The sequence below is a fragment of the Arachis ipaensis genome, chromosome B6 (genome assembly GCF_059453495.1).
Source record: "Arachis ipaensis isolate K30076 ecotype BB chromosome B6, ASM5945349v1, whole genome shotgun sequence".
Classification (NCBI taxonomy): domain Eukaryota; kingdom Viridiplantae; phylum Streptophyta; class Magnoliopsida; order Fabales; family Fabaceae; genus Arachis; species Arachis ipaensis.
The window spans coordinates 73,710,254-73,716,607 of NC_142441.1; the positions used below are offsets into that span (position 1 = coordinate 73,710,254).

The 6,354-nt window shown below is 39.8% G+C and overlaps 1 non-coding gene across 1 annotated transcript; it reads left to right on the top strand.

The window, feature by feature from the left end:
• The first annotated feature begins 2,419 nt into the window (after positions 1-2,419).
• LOC148561348 (small nucleolar RNA R71) lies at positions 2,420-2,526 on the top strand. The gene has a single exon (XR_015886861.1). It is a non-coding gene; the product is annotated as a small nucleolar RNA R71 (small nucleolar RNA).
• Positions 2,527-6,354: the final 3,828 nt, after the last annotated feature.

Below are 6,354 nucleotides of genomic sequence, written 5' to 3' on the forward strand. Positions count from 1 at the left end.
AAAACAAAAATAAATAAACAAGCAAAAGAAAAATATTTACAATAACCAATAATAAGGCACACGTTAGCAGTTTCCCGGCAACGGCGCCATTTTGACGTTAGGATTTTTGCCAGTAAAGAATTTCATAAAAACAGTTGCGTTGTAGATATAGTCTCTAAACCAACAAAAATCCCTTTGTGCAAATGTTTTGGGTGTCACAAGTAACAAACCCCTTTAGAAATTGTTAACCGAATATTCAAATCTCAGGTCATCTTCTCAAGGAACTGCAAGGAAGTATGTTCTTATTATTGGTTATAAAGGTTGTAATCGGGGTTTAGAAGGTGAGAAGCAAGTAATTTAAATAACGAGTGAATTAAATGGCAATTAAAAATAAATAATAACTGTAGAACAACTTTTGGGCAATATAGGGGAAATTAGAAGTCCAACTTAGTTATCCCTCTCAACAATAATGAAAGTTATATTTTAATTCCACTTGGTCGACCCTTGCCAGGGCAAAGGAAAGTCAAGGGACAATTAAATTGACCCTTGAATCCTAATTATTTCCTAAGAAAAGGTTGGGATTATTTAGGTTCAGCTCAATTAGCAAAATAACGATTATCAATTATGTTGAGTTTAATAACTGTTGAGTTACTGAATTCTTAACCAAGACCAAAAGGGGGAAAATTAAATTGCTGGAATAATGAAAGTATCCTTAGATGGAAAGCAATGGTGACTTAAATCAAAGAGAACAATCATGAACTGAAAATACCTCAATTATCATTAATTCAAATAACTGTCTATAACATGGAATAATTCATAAATCAAATTATAATAATCAATTCAAATGTTGGAATCAAATAAATAAAAGTAAAACTAAAATAAAAGAACATTAAAACCTGGATCCAGAGTTACTCCCAAAATAAGAAGAAGTCCTAAATCCTAAGAGAGAGAGAGAATCTCTCTCTAAACTAAATCTAAATCATGAAAACTAGAAATTGGCGAGCTCTCCCTGAATGGATGCATTCCTCCACTTTATAACCTCTGGTCTATGCTGCCTGTACTTGGATCTGGGCCAAAAAGGGCTTCAGAATTCGCTGGGGTCGTATTCTGTAATTTCTGGTGCGTGGCCTCTGTCACGCGTCCGTGTGGGTCACGCGGTCGCGTCATTTGGAGCTTTTCCTTACCACGCGGTCGCGTCAGTCATGCGACCGCGTCATGTGCGTTCTGCTTAAGGCGTGCGGGCGCGTCAGTCATGTGGCCGCGTCGCTGCTGATTTGTGCTTGGCACGCGATCGCGTCATCCATGCGATCGCGTGGATACCAGTTTCCTTAAAGCTTCGTTTTGCTTTCTCCTTCCATTTTAGTATGTTTCCTTTTTCATCCTTTAAGTCATTCTGCCTTAGAAAATCTGAAACTACTCAACACACTAATCATGGCATCGAATGGAAATAAAGGTAATTAAAATAATTAATTTTAAAGCTTAGAAAACATGTTTTTCATTTACATCACATAGTAAGGAAGGGAAAGTAAAACCATGCAATTAATGTGAATAAGTAGGTGAAGGATTGTATAAATCACTCAAATTAAGCACAAAAGAACTCATGAAATATGGGTTTATCATTTCACCTCTCGGATTCTTCTCTGTGTCACTTGGGAATCCATTTGTGGGTTTGGGAATTTGTTCAGAGAGATACCCCACTTGAGATTCCAACCTCTTGATTGTGTCTCCCTGGTTCTTGAAACTGGCTCGCACTTCCTCCTTGAACACCTTGTTGTCTTGAATCTCCTTACTTATGCCTTCAAGTAGATTCTCAATCCTTGAGATTTTTTCATCAAATGATGATAGGTCAGGCTGAGGTGGGTTATTCTGGCCTTGATATGAATGTGGAGAGGTGTTGTTATGGGAGTGTTGATATGGTCTAGATGTGAAGTGTTGGTGGGCTGCATTGTTTGGATTTGGGCGTCTTTGATCAAGGCTTGGGTCTTGTTGATTTCCCCACCCAAAGTTTGGGTGATTCCTCCATCCAGGGTTGTAGGTCTTGGAGTATGGATCATGGTTTTGCCTAGGTGAATTCCCAATGTAGTTGGCTTGCTCCTGACTACCCTCTGCTTCTTCATTCACTCCTTCTTGGGTTGTTGATGAAGTGGAGATTGCTGCTACTTGGTTCCTCTCCATCTTCTTGGTGAGGTCAGCCAGCTACTGGGTAATGAGCTTATTTTGGGCCAACAGAGCATCTACATTGTTTAGCTCCATTACTCCTCTTGTGTTCCTTCTTTCGGAAGCATAGAAGTAGTCGTTCTCTGCTACTGTTTCAATGACATCTATGGCCTCCTCAATGGTCTTCTTCTTGTTCAAAGATCCTCCGGATGAATGGTCTACGGCCTTCTTTGACTCATAAGAGAGCCCTTCATAGAAAATGTGCAGCTGCACCCATTCATTGAACATATCTGGTGGGCACCTCCTTGTTAGGTCTTTAAACCTCTCCCATGCTTCATATAGAGTCTCACCATCTTGTTGCCTAAAAGTTTGGACCTCATCTCTCAGCCTATTGATTCGTTGAGGAGGGTAAAATCTTGCTAAGAATTTGTTCACCACATCTTCCCAAGTTGTCAAGCTCTCCCTTTGCCTTATCCTTGAGTGAGAATGGAAATAAGAGCAGTCTATAGGCGTCAGGATGAATACCATTAGACTTCACTGTGTCACATATTCTCAGGAAGGTGGTTAGATGTTGATTGGGGTCCTCTTGGACACTTCCTCCGAACGAACAGTTGTTTTGAACAAGGGTGATGAGCTGTGGTTTTAGTTCAAAATTGTTGGCATGGATGGTTGGCTTTTTTGAATGCTACTTCCACAGTTTCCTGGGTTTGGATTGATGTAAGAGCCTAAAACTCTTCTATCCTCCCCAGTATGATTTGCTCGACCTCTTCCGCCATGGTTGTGAGCCTCTTCCTCACGATGGTTTTCCATGTTTTCTTCCATGTTTGGTTCAAAGTATTCTTCAAAGTGTTCCTCCTCTTCTTCAGCACCAACTACACATTTTTCTCTTGCCTCCCTCCTTAGTCTAAGGAAGGTTCTCTCAGGTTCAGAATCAAAGGAAGTTGAAGCCCCGCTTCTTCTCCCTGTTATACAACCAACAAGTACAAGCAAAGAGAATAGGTGCAGAAAGTATATCTGTCAGAATTACTGTTAGTGTGAGTGATGTAATATATCAAACAGTTAGTGGGTTAGTGAGATGAATAGTAAATAACAAAGAAAAAGTAGGGGGAAGGGAAGAAATTAACTAAAACATGAAGTAAATAACTCAAACAGAAAATTAAATCAAACAAAAATAAAATGCTCAATCTAGTTATCCTCCAATCTAGTCATTGTTGATGCACAATCAATCTCCGGCAACGGCGCCATAAACTTGATGCACGGAAAACTTGTTTCATAACAAATTTCCTTCGGCAAGTGTACCGAATTTGTCGTCAAGTAAAAACTCACAATAGAGTGAGGTCGAATCCCATAAGGATTGATTGATCAAGCAACTTTAATTAGAGGAATGTTCTAGTTGAGCGAATCCAGGATTTGAGTTTAGAATTGCAGAAAATAAAATGGCGGGAAGGTAAATGACAGAAAAAGTAAATGCTAGAATTAAAGAACTGAAAGTAAATGACTGAAGTAAATTGCAGAATTGTAAATGGGAATGGGGGAATTGCTCATAAAAGTAAGTAACAGAAAATAAAGAGAATGGGTAAGATCAGAAATGGGGGGTTCATTGGGCTCAGGAGATGTTGCATTCTCCGGATCAATTTCATTTTCATCTCTTCCTCAATCAATACACTCATTGATCTCCTTGGCAATCTTAAGTGATTGAATTACAATTTCTTGTAATTCAATCTCTCAAATCTTGATCAATAGCCAATTCCTTGGTCAATTGCTCATGAGAAGAGATGAAGTATGGTCACTGATTATACCACATGCATTTTCCAAATCAAGTGTTAAGAGGATTATAGTCACATATCCATCCAAACCCAATTTGGTCCAGCATGAGAAAGCATTTCTAGCTTGATCTCTTCATTCCTCTTTCAAGGTTCAGAAGAGATCCAAGTATGAATAGCTTCTTTTCCAAGATAACTACCCAATTGAATGAAGATCGAAAGCTTTCAAGTAAAATCAAGAGAAAAGATAGAAGAAGAATAATAAAAACTAGTATTGATCCATCAAATTACAACAGAGCTCCCTAACCCAATGAAAGGGGTTTAGTTGTTCATAGCTCTGGAAAATGAAAACAAAGATGGAGAATACATGATGATACTAGAAGTGCAGAGAAAGTAAATACAGAGAGTAATTATATGCCAAGAGGCTCCCTATAATTTCCAACTCTCCAAATAATTCAAAGCTACTCCTATATATACTACTCTTCTACTCTTCTAGTTGGTTCTTCAAGTCTTGGGTCTGGGCCTTTGGATCTTGAGTTTAAAGCAATTATCTTCTTCATTGGGCTTGGCTTTACTTGTCGAGAGAAAGTGTGAAGTGGGCAGAGACTTTAGCTCAGGACGTTAGTGGTGTTAACGTTCAGTGAAAATATGGGTTCGAGAACGTTAGTGACATTCAACTTTTTCACTAACGTTCCTTACCCAAGTAAGAGCCACGTTAACCTCAACGTTAGTGGCACAAACGTTGCCACTAACGTTGCCTTTTTGTTCTTCGCGCACATTATTGGGACTCAACTTTCCCAATAACGTTGAGAAGCCTCCCCCTTTCCTACATTAGAGTCCACGTTAACTTAGTTAACGTGGCTCTTTTAACGCAGGCTTGCCAACCTTCGAGAACGTTAGTGACACTTAACATTGTCACTAACGTTCTAATGTGCCCCTTAGCTCCCACGTTAGAGTCTACATTAACTAGGTTAACGTGGCTTCTAACGTGGCCATGCTAGGCATCTCCAATGTTAGTGACAAAGTTGAGTGTCACTAACGTTGGCTCAACATTCCCTTATCCACGTTAGCTTCCACGTTAACTAAGTTAACGTGGGAGTTAACGTGGCTCATGGTGGCATGTGTGGGCTCCTTCCAACGTTATTGACAATGTTGGGTGTCACTAACGTTGGCGTCACCTCCCTTCTTCACGTTAACTTCCACGTTAACTAAGTTAACATGGGAGTTAACGTGGCTTATTGGGGCTTGTGTGGGTTCCTTCCAACGTTAGTGACAATGTTTAATGTCACTAACGTTGTCGACCACCTTGTTTCCTCACGTTAGCTTCCACGTTAACTAGGTTAACGTGGGAGTTAACGTGGCCTAGTGTGACTTGGCCAACGTTAGTGATAATATTGAATGTCACTAACGTTGGCTTCCCTCCTTTCTTCTTAACGTTAGAGGCCACGTTAACTATGACTAACGTGGCCACTTATGAGCTTGGTCCAACATTAGTGATAATGTTAAGTGTCACTAACGTTGGCTCCATTTCCTTTCTTCCACGTTAGAGTTCACGTTAACTTAGTTAACGTGACTCTTAACGTGGGAAATGATAGCTTCGAGAGCATTATTGGCAATCACTTTTCTCATTAACTTTGCAAGTTACTCCCATTCCTCGTTAGTGTTAACGTTAGTGTAGCTAACGTAGCCACTAATGTGGTTCTTCTTTGCTTCCTTTGTCTTGAAATCAAGCAATAAAGTGCATCAAAGTTCTAGTCCAAGTCATGGGAAATGCAACATCCAATTTGTCCTTAAATTCATGCAAAATCCTCATGAAATCATGTAAAGTGCACAATGTATGCTTGAATCAAGATGTAAGTGAATATCTACCCAAAACTAGCTTATTTCCTAAGGAAATGCATGAAACTAACCTAAAAACAGTAAAGAAAAGGTTAGTGAAACTGGCCAAAATGCCCTGACATCAGAGATTCCCATTTATTTTCTTGCTCATGACTCACAACCCCATAATTCTAACCAATATTGAAGCACATGTTTTCCCATTCCTTGTGAGACGACCCGAGGTTTGAATACTTCGGTTATTTCTATTGGGGTTGAACTTGTGACAACCAAATCCCTCTTCTAAATTTGATGCTCGAGGATTGTCGTTGGTAGAGCTATACTTACAACGCAATTTTATTGAAAGATTCTTTACCGACAATAACCCCATCCATCACCAGGTGACGCATACGCGTGACATGATGCGTATGCGTGAGAAGCAAAACACCAGACGCACGTACGTGTGGCCCATGCGTACGCATCGTAGCTCGCACGTGACCTCATTAAAGTGAAAATGATGGGGCAATTTCTGAGCTCCCCAGGCCCAAATCCAACTAATTCCAGACACTATTTCATGCAGAATCCAAGATGGGTCAAGGGAGAGTCATAGTTGATGTTTTCACCATGCTTTAGTTAGTTT